This window comes from Bidens hawaiensis, unplaced genomic scaffold (assembly GCF_021521415.1).
Source record: "Bidens hawaiensis isolate Kalapana, Puna unplaced genomic scaffold, B.hawaiensis_p1.1 tig00039976_1, whole genome shotgun sequence".
Taxonomy (NCBI): Eukaryota; Viridiplantae; Streptophyta; class Magnoliopsida; order Asterales; family Asteraceae; genus Bidens; species Bidens hawaiensis.
Genome location: NW_027497031.1, coordinates 125,652 through 144,839, shown reverse-complemented (window position 1 = coordinate 144,839; position 19,188 = coordinate 125,652). Strand labels below are relative to the sequence as shown.

At 40.1% G+C, this 19,188-nt stretch overlaps 1 pseudogene across 1 annotated transcript; it reads left to right on the top strand.

Annotated features, from left to right (window-relative positions):
- Positions 1-12,220: 12,220 nt before the first annotated feature.
- Positions 12,221-17,704, top strand: LOC143591657 (oxysterol-binding protein-related protein 1D-like; annotated as a pseudogene). Its single transcript, XR_013145733.1, has 8 exons — positions 12,221-12,651; positions 14,591-14,944; positions 15,192-15,276; positions 15,636-16,096; positions 16,261-16,416; positions 16,480-16,788; positions 16,864-17,205; positions 17,430-17,704. The product of XR_013145733.1 is annotated as an oxysterol-binding protein-related protein 1D-like (transcript).
- The last annotated feature ends 1,484 nt before the right edge of the window (positions 17,705-19,188 follow it).

Sequence of the window (19,188 nt, the reverse complement as noted above, 5' to 3'; positions counted from 1 at the left end):
GTTAGGCCTCAACACCACTCCACCCATTCAACAATATATTACCCTGCAAAATAATAACAATGTAGCCCGAAAATAGCTTCTACGCAGCCACAGAAATTTCTGCGTGAAATAAACGATCAAATTGTGGATGTGTGGATGCTATTTTGGAGTACATTATTATTAATATATAATACGGTCTCGTCGGTCAACTTTACGGCGGGTGTCCAGCAGATATCAGTAGCTGTGTAGATTCTATTTTGGAGTCTTTATTAATATTAATATAAAACTAGGGAATGAAGATGCCTAGATGGCCCCCTTTATAATTCACAAAAGTGCCCCAAAAACCTAAAAAGGAAATCAAATGAGGGTATCTAACATCCAAGACCAGCTATGAGTAAATACTGGTGTCTGATATTACTATTACCTGTTGACTAGAAAGTTGCAGGTGGATTTTGAAATTTAAGCAATTGTTGTTTGTCTCCGTCATGTGTAGATGCTATTTTGTTACTGCAATGTATATCTCAATGTTTAATTTGTTTGAAAACTAGTTTGCACCACCTATAGATTACAGTATCGTTATATATTACGTAAAAGTGGCATCTTCAAACTAGGTCATGTTTATCGGCATTTATTGTTGGAATACAATGTATATATATATCGCATTAACAATGAACGATATCGATAAAAATAGGGTTAAAAATACCCAACAAATATCATATTCGAAATAATATGTTGTCATTCATATATTTAAAGACAGAACTCGACAACCTATATCGTCTCCACTGTCATCAAATCTGAACTACAAATTAGGAAAAATATCTTTCTTTGCAACTTTTTATAGGGGTCAAAAATTTTATTAATATTTCACCTCGCATTTATGTCTAAACGTGACGGTTAAGACATACCCACTTTTTTCCACATGCAAACACAGGGTTTCTCTTCAAAGTGAATAGGCGAGTTACAGGCTTTTCAGAGTTTGTAGATTTGCCCCTTACCTAAATACGCGACGTTAAGTTCTTAATGCAGCGGTTACAGATATTTTGGCAATCAATATACGCAAAGATAAGAGCTTTACGTAGAGGTAAAGGCCGACAATATTGCATGCAAAGGCTTTTACAGGCTTATCACAGTTTCTAGAGATCCACGTTACCATTATACGGTTCTTGAAGATATTACCGTGGCGGTTAACACTTAAAAACCCAAGTTAGGATTGCCAATGGGTCGGGTTTTGGTATTCCCAAACCCATACCCGGTTATGAAAGTCTATCCCAAACAAACCAAACTAATCGGGTATATGTTACCAGGTACTCAAATTTTCATACTCATTCACAAATCAACCCAACTAATTATTTTTTATTATACCTATATGTAATATGATTAGTTTTTATCTCATATAAGAAATATAAAACAAAACTGTATATTCAAATTTTTTAGAAATGTTAAATATTATAAACTATAGACAAAATATCAATTTATAGGTGAAATATAAAAAAATCTTGCCAAACAATAATTTTTGATTTTTATTTAAGTATAGGTGCCAACCAAACTACTAAAAGGTTCACGAACGAGAATGGTCTTATAAATGACCTCCGTAGCAACAACATCCATCCTTATTTTCGTCAACGCAATATATTCAACATAGAGATGATTACACAATAACATTCGTCAAGTGGATTAAAAGACAAAAAATCATTATTAATTAAAAATTATAAATTCAGTTTTCCTCACGGCCACTTCGTTTCACTATACCCTGTTTGCAAACGGTTGATGATTATTTTAATATAAATACGATACCTAGAAATTCATATAAACATTACAACACATTTAAACGTGCAGAATTTAAGTAACACATTACAGTACATAAAGCATTACAAACCACGTACAATACTACTTCCAATTACAATCATCGTTTGACCAGTCAGAATCCCACACCAGATCATTTTCATATGGATCATGATAGTAAGCTTCCTCCGGCTCACTGGTGTAGTTGAAAGCTGCTTTCAAAACCTTAGGGTCATAATCATCACCCGGATCTATTTCATGCTCCTCACTTGGTCTAAATAATTCATTCTCTTGCACCAAATAAGCAATCAACTCATCTTCTATTAATTGACATTCTTTGTCTTCCATTTGACTTGCTTCATTGTCAAACTGAACTACATTCACAACATTCTCAATTTGATCCTTCTGATTTTCATCATGGCTGCAACATGACTGATAATGTGGAAAGTAAATAGATGAAACATGAAACTCTAAACATTAAACAACAACAACAAAGATTATAGTATCCCATACTACAAATACGATGTTATCAGCTAGTCAATAAACACAAACATAAACAAAGAACAAAAACCAACTAATAGCTAGTAACATCTTCAACCTTGTTACTTCTTTGGTTTTCATTCTTGCAAACTCATCTTTCTTGTTCATCATATTCACCATTGCTTGAATTACCTTTTCACAACTAGGGCATGTGGGATCATCAGCCCATTTTAGCCATCCACAACTCCCCTTCTGTAATGGACTTAATATATCAACAAACAAAAACCCCTAATTCGATTAACAGACTAAGAACACTAACACCTAAATTTGACCTAACCCAAATTAAAGGAATCAGCTTAGATTAACAGACATAAACACTAATTCGTTAGTAATTAAAGACTTACACAGCACAGAAATCGACGACCGGGGTTTGCATCGGTCCTGGATATCCGGTAACATGTGGCGGCTCCACATGGGCATCTCACACAAAGGTCATCTTCATGGGAAGGCTTCGACGATGACCCAGAGGAGTGTTGACTAGACTTGGATTGAGACATCCCTCAAACTGTCGCCGGAAGATGGAATAATACGGGGAAGAGGGGAATTGGTCGGCTGAACAAGAAATATAGACTGAAAGAGGGGGAAACAATATTTGACAGGCTAAAAATAGTGGAACACTAACGCCACGTCAAGGACTATACGTGGGGTTATTAGTAACGCACCGACATGACACGTCGGAAAATAATGGGATAAAACCGTCACGTATACCTCTTAACGTGGCGGTTAGAGATTTTTTTCCCAGTTTACAAAGCCAATACATTTAAAGCATCTGAACAACCTGTCATGTAAGGCCCCGAACCCGGTAGCCCTACTTTAGCTTCGGATTTACTCATAAACACAGTTCTGCAAATCAGAGTTTATTAAAACTTTTCGCGGAATGTGAAACATCAATCATTTGTTACAAAACATTAAATCTTTTCTTTGATACCATAACACAAAACTTCATATTTAAAACATCTTTTCTTCTTTCTTCAGATGCCAGCCGTTCAATCCATGCCATGTGCCATCCTCATGCTAACTCTATAATCAGCTCACCTGCGTGCATACTAAAAGTCAGCTACGCTGAGTGAGTTCTAGTTAATCGAACGCCATACAATACATACACATACATACATATCCGAAGATACGTATCCATACTTCACTAGTTACCCTTCTGTTCTACATACATACTTGCTACCATACATACATACATATCTACAATCACTAACCTCAGTCTACCGAGAGTACGTTCATAGTCCGCCGTCTATACCTGTACTCAAGGTCGTGAACACGTAAAAGGTCCGCAGTCCTTACCTATGTTCACCATTTATGGTACGTACAAGGTCCGCGGTCCTTCCCTATACCATCATACATCCACAACACGTACAAGGTCCACAGTCCTTCCTAGTGTTGCAACCTAATTCATAGCACGTACGAGGTCCACAGTCCTCACCTATGCTACCACATCACAGCACGTATAAGGTCCATAGTCCTTTCCTATGCTGACGCCTATCTACATTACGTATAAGGTCCGCAGTCCTTATCTACGTTACGTATAAGGTCCGCAGTCCTTATCTACGTTGGCGTCTATCTCCTATAACACGTATAAGGCCCACCGTCCCTATCTACGTTTACATCTATCATCTACATCACGTATAAGGCTCGCAGTCCTTAACTACGCCATCACCTGCCGAGTCTATGTCCGACAGAAGCTAGAGGGATTTGCCATCCTAACTTACCATGTCGAACGTAGAACTCACATACCATTCGTGTACCTGTATACACATACTTCACATATACAATAATTACATTATAGCATAAGAACACTCTAGGCGTTCTTTACATCATTCATTTAACAACCATACCCCTTGTCGATACGTGCAATATCCGAAGATCGTTCACGCCCCGACAAGTATTCATTTGTAATGATCATACATCTTCGATATATAATATTCGTACCTTTATTTTTAACCTGACAGTACGCGCAATATCCGAAGATCGTTCGCGTACCGACAAGCAATCATTCATATCCATCACATATATCACATATGGCATACACTTATCGCTTAGGATAAATGTATTAACAACACATCGAGTATGCACACAGCCCCGAAAACATAACAAGGAATGGGGCTAGAAACTCACCTGAACTCTGCTTCTTCCTCCGATAGTTGTGAATCCCTTCTTTAACTGAGCTCGGCTGACTGTATAAGTTACACGTATCAATACTCGCCTGATCTAATCTAGTGGCCTAGTATTAGCTTACTTTTACTTATCGTTTTTAACTTATTTTCTAATCGAACTTGACTTTAGGCGAAGTTAAACCTTAGGCGAACTTAGCTTTAGGCGAAGTTACCAGCTAGACGAACTTAGCTTTAGGCGAAGTTAAACCTTAGGCGAACTTAGCTTTAGGCGAAGTTAAACCTTAGGCGAACTTAGCTTTAGGCGAAGTTACCAGCTAGGCGAACTTAGCTTTACAGCGAAGTTGCCATCAGGCGAACTTGGCTTTAGGCGAAGTTGTCATCAGGCGAACTTAGCTTGCAGGCGAAGTTCATCAGGCGAACTTAGCTTGCAGGCGAAGTTGTCGTCTGCAGCTACTGTTCGTTCTTAAATCCCTTAATCACCTTCGTTTCTTAACAAAATAACTCGATATAGGTACCCACAGAATCGTCTGACCAGCGCCTACAAACCCCAACCATCAAATCGACCTAACATCGATGTTTAATGCGATTTAGGCATATAGGTTACGGGTTATTTTTATCAATCGATTAACCCATCAAATCATAACCATTTTCAGTAAGATTAGCTTTGTTGGATTCGTTTTTACCATACAAACTCAGATCTATCATTTCTCAAATCAAACCGAACCTATACGAACGATTTCTAACTATAAACGTACCTTGAACGAGTCGAACTACGAACATGGTTAAGCCTTGATGTTGTTTTGGTCCGTCACGACGTTCCAGCACCAACAAGCTCGGGTTTTCGCCTTCGGATCTTGGTTCGGGTCGTGTGTGTTTTGGGTGTGTGTATGGAATATGTGAGAAATGGTGGTTAAGGGTATTTATATTAGAGATCATGGGCTTAAGCCCATGGACTCTCCTTCTTTCTTTCATAACCCAAGTCCATAACCCATATCCATTACCCAACACTAGCCCGACCCATACCAACTCCTACTCTATTTATTTATTTCCCGATAACCCGAGTAAACCTTCCCTCTATTATTAATATCATTTGGAAATTTCGGGATGTTACATGTCACCCAAGACATTTTCTTGAGTTGGGAATTAGGACACTTTGTATGTAATGTAGCAAATAATTTATGTTTTGTAGGCTAGCTAATGTATACTTTGTATGTAATGTAGCTAATGTATACTACCACAATTCTGGGAAGCTGCCTAAATAATTGGTGGTTGTAAACGCCACGTTAAGGTCTAAACGCGGCGTGTTGTAGGACAGCGACAGGCTTCACTAATCAAATCATCTGTCGACGTCGTCAAATCAATCATGTCGAATAAACCACACCGGTAAGGGCTGAACGCTGTGTCTGGTGGGGTGTGAGGTGTGGTTAGGAGGACCCTAAACCAAAGCATTTAAACCATTTCCTTTTGGTTGAAACATCTGTAGAAACGTGAAATGAATCTGACCTGACCCATGACGATGTTTCCACGGACTTCGAGATGAACTAACCACGACTTGCTTGCTTCTGCTCCGACCGCTGCTGTGATCTGCTGTGACTTTTGGGGGTGTGGAGGTGACTGCTAAGAAATCCAGAGGATCTCTTGTTCACAGACACAAAAATATGGTGGTGGCTCTTATTGAGCTATTTGCCAACCCTTGATAAGGAGGTGGAGACCTCCTTATATAGGGAGCCTCATGGCCACCATCATGGTACCCTAATGGGCCTAGCCCAGTTAGGGTTACCTCCACAAAACCCCCTCAGCCCAAAAACAAATGTATTAGCCCATATAATAAAATAAGCCCAAAACACAATAAATTAGGGTTCTTAGTACCATACCCCGACAAGCCCCCCAAGTCCAGTGTTGCTCCTAGGCGTGCAAGCGTTTAGGTGGAGCACTGGACTTTATAAGGTGTGCTAGATCGTGAGGCGGTTTCTTCCCTTTTCTTCGGCCTTGTCTTTGAGTTTTGGGAGGTTTTCTCCATGATGGTGACATGTTGTGATCCTTATGATGATGATGGTGCACTAGTATGAATAAGATATAGCACGCATCATAATAATAGTGGCGCGGGGCCTGATAATAAAGCTTGCGCGCGAGGCGACTTATGAGCTATAATAATAACAAAAGCCTGCGCGCGAAGCGACTTACGTGCTGAGAATAATAAAAGCCTGCGCGCGAGGCGACTTACGAGCTGAGAGTAATAAAGCTTGGCGCGCGCGGCGACTTACGAGCTGTAGAATAATAAAGCTGGCGCGTGAGGCGACTTACGAGCTTGTAGAATAATGAGAGCCTGCGCGCATTGCGACTTACGAGCTGTAATAATAAAGAAGCTGGCGCGCGAGGCGACTTACGAGCTTGTAGAATAATGAAGCTGGCGCGCAAGGCGACTTACGAGCTTGTAGAATAATGAAGCTGGCGCGCAAGGCGGCTTACGAGCTGTAAAATAATAAAGCTGGCGCGTGAGGCGACTTACGAGCTTGTAGAATAATGAAGCTGGCGCGCAAGGCGACTTACGAGCTTGTAGAATAATGAAGCTGGCGCGCAAGGCGGCTTACGAGCTTGTAGAATAATGAAGCTGGCGCGCAAGGCGGCTTACGAGCTGTAAAATAATAAAGCTGGCGCGTGAGGCGACTTACGAGCTTGTAGAATAATGAGATCCTGCGCGCATTGCGACTCACGAGCTGTAATAATAAAGAAGCTGGCGCGCGAGGCGACTTATGAGCTTGTAGAATAATGAAGCTGTCGCGCAAGGCGACTTACGAGCTTGTAGAATAATGAAGCTGGCGCGCAAGGCGGCTTACGAGCTGTAAAATAATAAAGCTGGCGCGTGAGGCGACTTACGAGCTTGTAGAATAATGAAGCTGGCGCGCAAGGCGACTTACGAGCTGTAATATGATGATAATGACTGGCCGACAAGGGCCTCTTCTGCGCAGGATGACCATCCTGGCTTGTCTTCAAAATAATAATGGAGGCACAAACGGCCAGATAATAATAATGATGTCACAGGTGCTTGCGCAGCTCGTGGCCGAACCTTTTAGTATGGCGCGTAGCCATATGGGTTTATGAGTATTCCACCCTTGGCGCGAGGCCTGTGGGTCTATGAGTATTCCACCCTTGGCGCGAGGCCTGTGGGTTTATGAGTATTCCACCCTTGGCGCGAGGCCTGTGGGTTTGTGAGTATTCCCAACTTTTAAGTTTGAGCTAAGGCTCATATTTTTGGGCTAAGGCCCTGACGTTTTAGAGTTAAGACTCGTCAACGCGTTTGAGCTTGAAGCTCGCGCATGTATGTTTTACTTCGTTTTATTTTTAGTTTGATGTCAATATAATGTTGTCATATTGCTCAAATTAATAAAAGGAAGTGTGAAACATGTATGCAAAAACATGTATGCGGTGGAGCGAATGCAAACCGCTGTGGCGAAGAGTGATCGCCGGGAGCGCGCATGCGGAATCCGAAGTTGATCCGCGGTGGCGCGCATGATTTAGAGATTTTGAATGCGTGAGCATCTGTGATGTGTGAGCATGCGTGATGCGTGAGCATGCTTGATGTTTGAGCATGCTTGATGCTCGAGCATGCTTGATGCTCGAGCATGCTTGATGTTTGAGCATGCTTGATGCGTGAGCATGCTTGATGCTTGAGCATCGATGCGTGAGCATACTTAGATGTTTGAGCATGCTTGATGTTTGAGCATGCTTGATGCTTGAGCATCGATGCGTGAGGATGCTTGATGCTTGAGCATGCTTGATGCGTGAGCATCGATGCGTGAGCATGCAAATGTTTGAGCATGCTTGATGCTTGAGCATGCTTTAGCATGTGCTATGCGCCATGAGCATAGGTTTTGGCTGTCTTCATGACATCTTGATTTTAAGCCTCGGTCTGTATCTTGTGGGTTGACCTTTCGCGCGCTCGGTGCCTGCGCGCATGTTTGAGCATGCTTGATGTTTGAGCATGCTTGATGCGTGAGCATACTTGATGCTTGAGCACGCTTGATGCTTGAGCATGCTTGAGCATGTGCTATGCGCCATGAGCATAGGTTTTGGCTGTCTTCATGACATCTTGATTTTAAGCCTCGGTCTGTATCTTGTGGGTTGACCTTTCGCGCGCTCGGTGCCTGCTTGATGTTTGAGCATGCTTGATGCGTGAGCATACTTGATGCTTGAGCACGCTTGATGCTTGAGCATGCTTGAGCATGTGCTATGCGCCATGAGCATAGGTTTTGGCTGTCTTCATGACATCTTGATTTTAAGCCTCGGTCTGTATCTTGTGGGTTGACCTTTCGCGCGCTCGGTGCCTGCGCGCATGTTTGAGCATGCTTGATGCGTGAGCATACTTGATGCTTGAGCACGCTTGATGCTTGAGCATGCTTGATGCTTGAGCATGCTTGATGCTTGAGCATCGATGCGTGAGCATACTTGATGTTTGAGCATGCTTGATGCGTGAGCATCGATGCGTGAGCATACTTGAGGCTTGAGCATGCTTGATGCTTGAGCATCGATGCGTGAGCATGCTTGATGCTTGAGCATCGATGCGTGAGCATACTTGATGTTTGAGCATGCTTGATGTTTGAGCATGCTTGATGCTTGAGCATGCTTGATGCTTGAGCATCGATGCGTGAGCATACTTGATGTTTGAGCATGCTTGATGCGTGAGCATCGATGCGTGAGCATACTTGAGGCTTGAGCATGCTTGATGCTTGAGCATCGATGCGTGAGCATGCTTGATGCTTGAGCATCGATGCGTGAGCATACTTGATGTTTGAGCATGCTTGATGTTTGAGCATGCTTGATGCGTGAGCGAACCCATATCTGATTCATCACAGATATGAGGGTTTTCCCCAAAATATCGGGTATTTCTTCCTGTGTATTTCCAGATCATTGTTCAGATCCGATAGTATTTCTTCCTGTGTATTTCTTCCAACAGATCTGATAGTATTTCCAGATCTGGAAATATTTTTTAGATCTACGGAAGAACATATCTGAGAGAAGAAATCGTAGATCTGAGATATCGATGAACAGATCTGGAATATTGATGAACAGATCTGAGATATTGATGAACAGATCTGGAATATTGATGAACAGATCTGGAATATTGATCCGTATATCTGAGATCTTGATGAACAGATCTGTAGATCTTGATGAACAGATCCGTAGATCTGATGAACAGATCCGTAGATCTGAGATGCTGATGGACAGATCGGAGGGCCGAAACGAGAAGCGAAGTGTGGTTCATTGCCGTCTCACGGATTGCGCCAAATGTAGAAACGTGAAATGAATCTGACCTGACCAATGACGATGTTTCCACGGACTTCGAGATGAACGAACCACGACTTGCTTGCTTCTGCTCCGACCGCTGCTGTGATCTGCTGTGACTTTTGGGGGTGTGGAGGTGACCGCTAAGAAATCCAGAGGATCTCTTGTTCACAGACACAAAAATATGGTGGTGGCTCTTATTGAGCTATTTGCCAACCCTTGATAAGGAGGTGGAGACCTCCTTATATAGGGAGCCTCATGGCCACCATCATGGTACCCTAATGGGCCTAGCCCAGTTAGGGTTACCTCCACAAAACCCCCTCAGCCCAAAAACAAATTTATTAGCCCATATAATAAAATAAGCCCAAAACACAATAAATTAGGGTTCTTAGTACCATACCCCGACAGCATCCAATGTACAGAGAAAGAGGTACACACCAATGCGTAGATTAGCTGAATACACAATGATTACACCTCAACTACACTACACACCATGCATTTAGGCTGAGGGGTGTGGGGGGCGCGAGAGGGGGCGCGAGTGGGGGCGCCAGCCAATAATATTGTGACGTGTGGCAGAGAGAGAAACTTGATAAGATGGGTGTTGGTAGTGGTGCTCGCGCCCCGGGGCATGGTGTGGAGGGGCGCGAGAGGGGGCGCGAGCGGTTTTTTTTTTTATTGTTTTATAAATGTATTTAAAAAACGTATTATTAAAAAAACTCATAAATTATTTAAAAAAACACACATTAATTAAAAAAACACATTAATATCTAAAAAAAAAATTAAAGTACTAAAAAAAAACATTATTCTTATTCTTCGGCTTGGTCTTCTTCGATCAACCTCTTCCGGATACGTTCCTTTTGTTTTTCCATCAGCATTTGGTCGACCGGATTTAGGTTACTGAAGTCTCTTGTAAGGAATTCCAAATCTCTCATTCTTTTTTTTTCCTTTTTGTCATTAGAGACCACCTCCATGGTTTTGTTGAATTTATTGAGGGATTCAACAAGATCGTTGATGTTTACGGCTTCCCCCTCAGCCGGTTTTTTGCCCCTGGCGTCCCTTCCCAATGGCCGCCTCCTCGGCGGTGAAGACGTTTCCTCCCCCGCAACGTTTAGGTCGAATCCAACCCGGCAATCCGACCCGGCGGAAGTGCTGTACGCTCCAGACGAACTAGTTTTAGTCCGTTTCGGCCCTACTTCCGCATCAACGTCCGGCGCCACCAGCTCAACCCACTTAGAACACCTTCTCAACCTCTCCCACACCTTTACATCGTCCCACGTCTTCACCGTCCCATACCTCCGCAGGCACTCCTGCCTCCACTCTTCGACAGTGAAATTATAAACCGCCAAATCGTCACTGCCACTTGCTCTCATACGACCGGCGTTCCTGTTGAACAGATTAGTAAACAAGCCGACAAATTTTCTGATTTCGGTCCACCGACCCGAAATCATATCGGCGTTCCGCTCTGTACTCCCAACGAGCGAATAGAACGTCTCCCTAACCTTTGTCCAAAAGACCTTGCTCTTTTGGTAGTCCGCTGCAAAATGCATAATAAATTTGTATGTCATTTAACTTTTTTATTTAACTTTTTTATTAAAAATCATTTTTAAAAACGTTAAAACAATTACCGCAACGCCGATCCTCAGAAGTGACTATCCAAGCCCGACACAGGGCTTCCTTCTCATCCGATGACCACGGAGTGATTTTCCGTTTCGTCCTTCCGGTCGAAGCCGAACCCGACCCGTCCGTTGCAATTTGTTTTTTCCGGTGGACGCGTCTTCTTTGTCCCGCAGCTTCACCTTCTGGTTCTTGTGTCTCCGGAACTACAAAGTTAGGAGACGGTTGTATGTTGGATGGTTGAAAGCCGGATGGTTGTTGCGACCCCGAATAAAACATCGGTTGGTCCGGTGCCGACCATAAATCGTCGTAACTGTAATCTGATTCTAGGTTTGGGTACCAATTTCCAGCCATGTTTTTAAAAAAAGGTTTGGAAGATGGGGTGATTTTGGGTTTTGGGTGTGGTATGTGATATTGGTGTTGGTTTGGGTTTGATATAGGTTAATAGAGAGAAAAGATTGTATGTTATATTGTTGTGGGTTTGTGTTGGATATAGGTGAATATATAGATAAATTTGTATGGAAATTTTTTTTTTTTTTTAATAAAAAACGAGCCCAAACGGCTATATTCACGCAAACCAAGAAACCTTCACGCCATTCTCAGCCGCTAGCCCACCCGCGCCTGCCTCTTTTTCCGCGCTCGCGCCCCTCTCGCGCCTCGGTGGTGTGGTGCTCGCGCCCCGGGGCGCGACCGCCTCGCCACTTGCGCCCTTTCTCGCGCTCCGCACCCCTCAGCCTTACTCGGACCTACACTTGAATGCGCCTCTCGCTTAAACCTACGCCTCTTCTGATCTGACAAACACACTCCATCAACACTAGCACCAGTACACATTCATTAATAATGAAATGAATCTATACATATACATTTATTATTATTCTTCAATTCAACCAAATCAAATCATGAATCCGTTATGCTGCATAGCTCCAGTCTCACTAGACATCCACCATCCGCCGTCGTAAATCCAAAGGCTCAATCCGATTTGCACCTAGGGTTAGGGTTTGAGACGAGTTTCACGGCGTCTGAACCGGACAACGTGATTAACGAACCGGAGGATGGTGTGGTGGCTGGGATATTATATAAGTGGGTGAATTATGGTAAAGGATGGAGATCTAGGTGGTTTATATTGGAAGATGGAGTGTTGTCTTATTATAAAACTCATGGACCGGATAAGATTGTGTTTGGTTTAGGTAAGGAGAAAGGTTTTAAGGTTATTGGAGACGAGTCGGTTCGGTATATGCGGAAATGCGGTAGTGGTGGTGGTGGTGGTGGTGGCGGTCAGAGTCGGTTCGGTTTGAAGCGGTGGAAGCCATATGGGGAGATACATTTGAAGGTATACTGTTATTATTACGATTGGTAATTTGTATTATTATGTATATTTAAATATTTTTTGTTTTGATAGTTTATAGATTTGGAAGAGTAAGTTAAAGTGTTTGATCGATAATGTAGCGAGAATGCAGGGTTGAATTTGCATTCTAGAACAGTTAGAATTGTTAGGTTAAGTTTTTGTGGTAACGAGTGTTGTGAAAATCGCTAGTCAGGCGGTGGGATGGGGACTAGTGATTAGTCAGGATTAATCGGATCGGATTTTAATGTATAGTTTTCAGTTTTATACATACACGCACACATTTTTATATGTGACTTTTAGGTTTATATACATACAAACACATTTTGGCTAGAAATTGGATGGAATCTCGCTGGGAACTGCTGATTTTGGCTGGAAACCGCTGATTTTGGTCATAACCTTGTCGGAAAAAGCCGACTAAGTTTGATTAATCCTGATTTTGGTCGGATTTGACCATTGAACGATTAGCCCAAAATCAATTGGTGGTGGTTTTTTTTTGGGGGGGGGGGGGGGCTAGAAATTGATTAGGGATTAATCGGCGCCTAGTTGGGATTTTAACAACAATGGTGATAACTATCTGGCATATTTGTTATTATAAATCTTTACCATGTAAGAGCATACGGAGTGGAGTGCTTGGAGGGCCGGGGAAAAGGTGGGAAAAAACGTGGCCGGCCGGGAATACCATTCCCTGGTTTGTCCTGGTTATTTTTCCACGGAAACCGGGATGTACTAGCCGGTTTCTCCTGGTTCCATTTTTGAGTGGTTTTGGGTTTTCGGAAGAAATGGGAAAAACGGGAAAAAAGTTGGATGACATCGCGATTCTGTTTGGGAAAAAACCGGGAAAATAAGAAAAAAGCTGATCTGGCTTGTGGGATAAAATGGGGAAAATGGAAAGAAATAGGATTCCATGTGCTCTAATTGCTTCCATAAAAACAGAGACAGCAGGGCATGTGGTTAGGTGTGATTTTATGGTTTTTGTTGTTTGTACTTTATGGGAAACTTAAAGATTCTATAATAGGTACTACATTTAGTGAAGGGTTCTTACCTCTGAAACATGGGTTGGCTCTTAACTGTGAAACAAAAGTTGTGTACTTTGTGCACAATTAACAGACTTAAATTGTTATATGATTTTCTTAAATGTGTCAACTTCTACTTGTTAACCCGATCTAATGACGCTTATTTGGTCATTTGGTTGCAATAGTTGGAAGTTGAATTTTAGTATTACTTAACCTACATTATAGAAAATACGAGGATGGAAGATGAATATGATTAGCTTTATCTTATATGAGTACTGGTAGAAAATTAATGAAAAATCTAATATATCCTTCTCCACTCAATTTGTTTTTTGGTATCCACAATTTCTGAATGCATAAGAAACAAAAACAAACTCTGCAGTTTTATTTTCTTTTTCTGACTTTAGCAATCAACATGAAATTGTGCACAAAGCCACAAAATAGAAACCAACTTACATGTTATTACCAAATTTAGCAATCAGATTCATTTTGACTTATTTGCTTATAAATTGCTGATGTGACATTGGTTGTTGTTACACTGACTGTCACATCAAGATGCCACATATGAAAACAATACTTATGTGTAAAGTGTAAACTACATGGTAGCATAATTTACAAGTTTAGGAAAATGATAATTTTTTTTAAAGGAATCTATATATAGCAATAATGGTTAAATGTAGAATCAGATGCGACATGGCTTGTAAATATACACTAAACTGATATCTAAGATTTAACCTTGGCAATTTCACAATAAGGACCTGCTACATGCTGACTTGGTAACTAGCCGCTAGAATCTGTTATAACGCATAATATTGATTGCTAAAATTGGTATAAACTGTAAGACTGTAAGGTGGTTTCCAATTTGTTTCTGTTTTCTAATTTTATTCTGGTTGCTAAAAAAATATGATCTACAGGTGTCTTCTGTTAGAGCAAGCAAGTCTGATGACAAAAGATTATCCATATTTTCTGGGACAAAAACTCTTCATCTAAGGTGCATATCTAGAGAAGACAGAGCTGCATGGATTGAGTCTCTTCTAGCTGCTAAAGATAAATTCCCTAGATTATCTGTAGGGGATCTTGCTCCTTCAGAGGAAATGGTTATTTCAACCGAGAGATTACGATCACGATTGTCACAAGAAGGAATAACAGAGGAAATAATAAAAGATTGTGAATCGATTATGTTGAGTGAACTCACCACCCTGCAAAACCAAATGAAGGCTCTACAACTTAAACATATAGTTCTTCTGGACACATTAAGACAATTGGAGGTACTACTACATATGAGGCTTTGATATCTTATTTTGATATAAACATTTTTTAAGATATGTGGAGGTCATTCATGTTTTGGTTGTGTATATGTAAAAGGATAATCCATGTATGCAATTGATCATTCAATTCCATCACCTAACTAAACCCTAGATATCACAAATTGGTTCACTTATTTTAGATCACATTTTGCTTCATTAAGATTTACTTCAAAATCTTGGATTGATTGGTTACACTTTTGATTTGCAGACCGAGAAAGTTGAACTGGAAACAACTGTGGTTGATGAAACAAAAGAGAGGGATTCTTCTTGTGGGCAAGATAGAAGATTCAGTGGTAAGTTGATTAAGAGATTTGAGATATTTGCTTTTAAAAGACAGTTTTAAATTTTAATTAGCCTAATGCGAATTTTATAATTAATGCGTTTAAGATAGTAAGATACCGCTTGATTTGAGAAACTTGCATTATTCATTTGTTGATACTTGACACACTTGGTAATTGCTACCTGGTTGCTAAAATTGGTGATAAAATTTAGCCTAATTTCTATTTTGTGCCTGCTGCCTAATTTAAAGATGGCCTCTAAAATCAGGAAATAAGTGTAAAGTTTGTTTCTACCTCATACAGTTTGCCTTAAAACGAAACTAAAGAGACCGATGCGTATATGTTTTGATATTGTTCACTTATTTTGCAAGCAGATTTCTATTCCATCATGTCCGAAGGAAGTGGAACAGATTCTGATGCTGACAATGAAAGCCGGTATGGAGTCGACATTGAATCAGACGAAGAGACCGGAACCTTTTTCGATACAAATGAATTCATGTCGGCTGATGTTTTAAGATGTGCTTCTTATCGAAGTAGAGAATATGGGTCAAGTTCTTTATGAAACGGAAAAGATTCTTCCTCATCGGGCCGGGTTGGAACTGAAATTAATTTAATTCAATATCCTCATATTAAAAGAAGGGACAATTTACCTGAACCAAAGGAAAAAGAAAAGCCGGTTGGTTTATGGTCCATAATCAAAGATAACATTGGAAAGGATTTATCTGGTGTTTGTCTCCCCGTTTATTTTAACGAACCGCTTTCTTCATTACAAAAATGCTTTGAGGATTTGGAGTATTCTTGTTTGGTTGACCGAGCATTGGAATGGGGAAAGCAGGTCAGGTACTTAACTTATGCTTATATATGGTTTTGTACCATTAATGCATTCCATGATACTTTACAATATTCTTATAAATGTTTAGCTGATAAGTACCCTGACATCTTTACTTGCTATAAAACATGTCTTATATTTGGTCTTTTGAAGTTTGATTTTCCTTGCAGGGGAATGATTTGATGAGAATATTAAGCATTGCAGCTTTTGCTGTTTCTGGTTATGCATCAACCGAAGGGCGACAATGCAAACCTTTTAATCCTCTTCTTGGGGAAACCTATGAAGCAGATTATCCCGATAAGGGTCTACGTTTCTTTTCTGAAAAGGTAAATTATTTGGTGTAAACACAATATTAAGCATTAAATGATATGATTTTTGCATATTTATAGGCGATTCACCATCCGATGATTGTTGCGTGTCACTGTGAGGGCAGAGGCTGGAAATTTTGGGCAGATTCCAATCTAAAGGGCAAATTCTGGGGACGTTCTATTCAGCTCGATCCTGTGGGTGTCCTTACACTGCAATTTGAAGATGGTGAAACATTTCAATGGAGCAAAGTCACCACCTCTATATACAATATTATTCTTGGTAAAATTTATTGTGATCACTATGGTACCATGCGGATTAAGGGCAGTGGTCGGTACTCCTGCAAGCTCAAGTTCCAAGAGCAGTCAATTATCGACAGAAATCCACATCAGGTAACAAATATTTTATATATCGGGGTTTATTAAACAAAATATTTTAAACAAAATCTGCGGATATTAATAATACAGGTACACGGGTTTTTGCACGACAACAGAACAGGAGAAAAGGTAGCAATGTTAATAGGGAAATGGGACGAAGCCATGTACTATGTATTAGGAGACCCAACAACAAAACCGAAAGATGATCCCATGACAGAAGCCGTGTTACTATGGGAAAGAGACAAGTCTGCTACCAAAACAAGATACAATCTCACACCATTTGCGATATCTTTGAATGAAATTACGCCCGGCCTAAAAGATAAACTGCCACCAACTGATTCTAGGCTTAGACCAGACCAACGCCACTTGGAAAACGGTGAATATGAGCTGGCAAATAAAGAGAAGCTAAGACTTGAACAGTTACAGAGACAGGTATACTTTTAGAAATACCTAAAGTCCGTTACATGTACATTTATTATGATTAATATTATTATTATTATTATTATATATACTTTTGTTGGTCGTTAAAAAAAATTTATTATTATACTAGTTTATTAATATATATATATATATACACTTTTGTTGGCCGTTCAAAATTATTATTATTATTATTATTATTATTATTATTATTATTATTATCTTGTTTATGTGAATAGGCGAGAAAACTGCAAGAAAGAGGATGGCAACCGAGGTGGTTTAAAAAAGACGAAGATGGTTGTTTCCGATACACGGGTGGTTATTGGGAAACGAGAGAAAAGAAAGACTGGAAGGGAATTCCCGATATATTTGGGTAGAATGTGGAAGAAGAAAAGGAAGAGCGATGACGTTTTAGGCATTGAAAATGTTGTAACATAAATAAAAGGTAATCGTGCAAACATTATGTTCAAAGCACGTTTGTTATTATTATCGATGATTTTGATTACCCATCGGTTGCATGATCAATCAACACATGCTCTCTTGTCATGCTTATGTTTTGTACCTACCAACCCATTGTTATTCATGCTTTTGTAGTTTACTTGTCATGCATATTCAAGGCTTTAATATGCTACCTTGAATAAGTTATAATATACAAACTTATTACAATACATAACCCAATTTAAATAGAGGATTGCGATAAACACATTAGGCTTATCACATATCTTTCTAACTCTTTATTCATCATGAACTACGCGGTTTTTATAGTTTTTTTATATGTATAAGCTTGATTTGAATGATAGATGAGATTACAATGTACAGTTTCATTGTTGTGTCAATAAGGTCTGCATACGCATGCTCTTCTCTCAATGTTTGGTATGTTATATTGTTCTTGATCGATAGACCCTTTTCGTAGAGATCGAGTTAATATTAACCATTTTTTTGCCTATTATTTGATGTGGGCTCAGGTGTAGAGGACCAGTTCATTATGTTTCTGGAGGTTCAAGATCGTGTTTCCAGAGATGTTGCACGAAAATGGGCATAACTTGGGTGTCGTGCCTCCGTTTCAAGTGTGCTACCGGTCAAAATAACCGTTGGTACGTGGGCCATGTTGTGGTAACATGCCGTAGGTGGGTTATCCCGTTTATTTTTCCGAAATAAGTTTTTTAAGTACACTTTTGGGTCACTTTTATTTTTTTTTTTGTCTAGTTTTTTGGTTTTTTTTTGGGTTGTTGTTGGGCCTGTGGTTGTTTTTGTTGGCCCAAACCCATTTTAGACGCTTTATTAATGTGTTAACTTACTTGTGACTAATCATTGATCAAATTTAAATAAAAACACTTTGGCTTTTCAAATTTCTGTCTTTTGGGGTCGAATTTGGGGGTTTGGGGAAGGATAATCACGGGTAATCAAATAATCAACGTAATTAGCCTTCGTTTTCCTAAATATAGTCTAGATTTGTGTTATGATGATGTGAAAAGAAGTATATCTTAAATGGGATGTAGGTAGAGTCAAAACACTATTTTGTTACATCTTGTTTATTATAATAAACATACATAAACATGATTTCGTGTCTTCGGAACACCAATATCTAGACTAATTGAAGCTCAAGTACAACAGTGTCTAATAAACAAATGAAGACCATTCTTGAATGTAGTGTTGGTCAAATTTTGAATTTGCTAGGAAACATGAACATAGATTCCAACCAGCCCATGAAACAAAAGCCTTTTGGCACTACCAAGACACCCACACGTACGTCAAAAACGTTGTTACCGAGGTACACCTTGAGACACAAATGGTGCACCACTTAACTTAAACTTAGTATTATGTTATGCATGCCACCATCAACCCTTGTTACAAGCACTAACATACAAGAATGGTCTTATGGAATCAATGTCCTCTAGTTATGGTCTTTTTGTTTTATATAGTTTGTGTTTGTAGCACTTATGTTCTCCATATCTAAGTGTCGGGTTTAACTTTTTTTTAGTACAATATATAACAAAT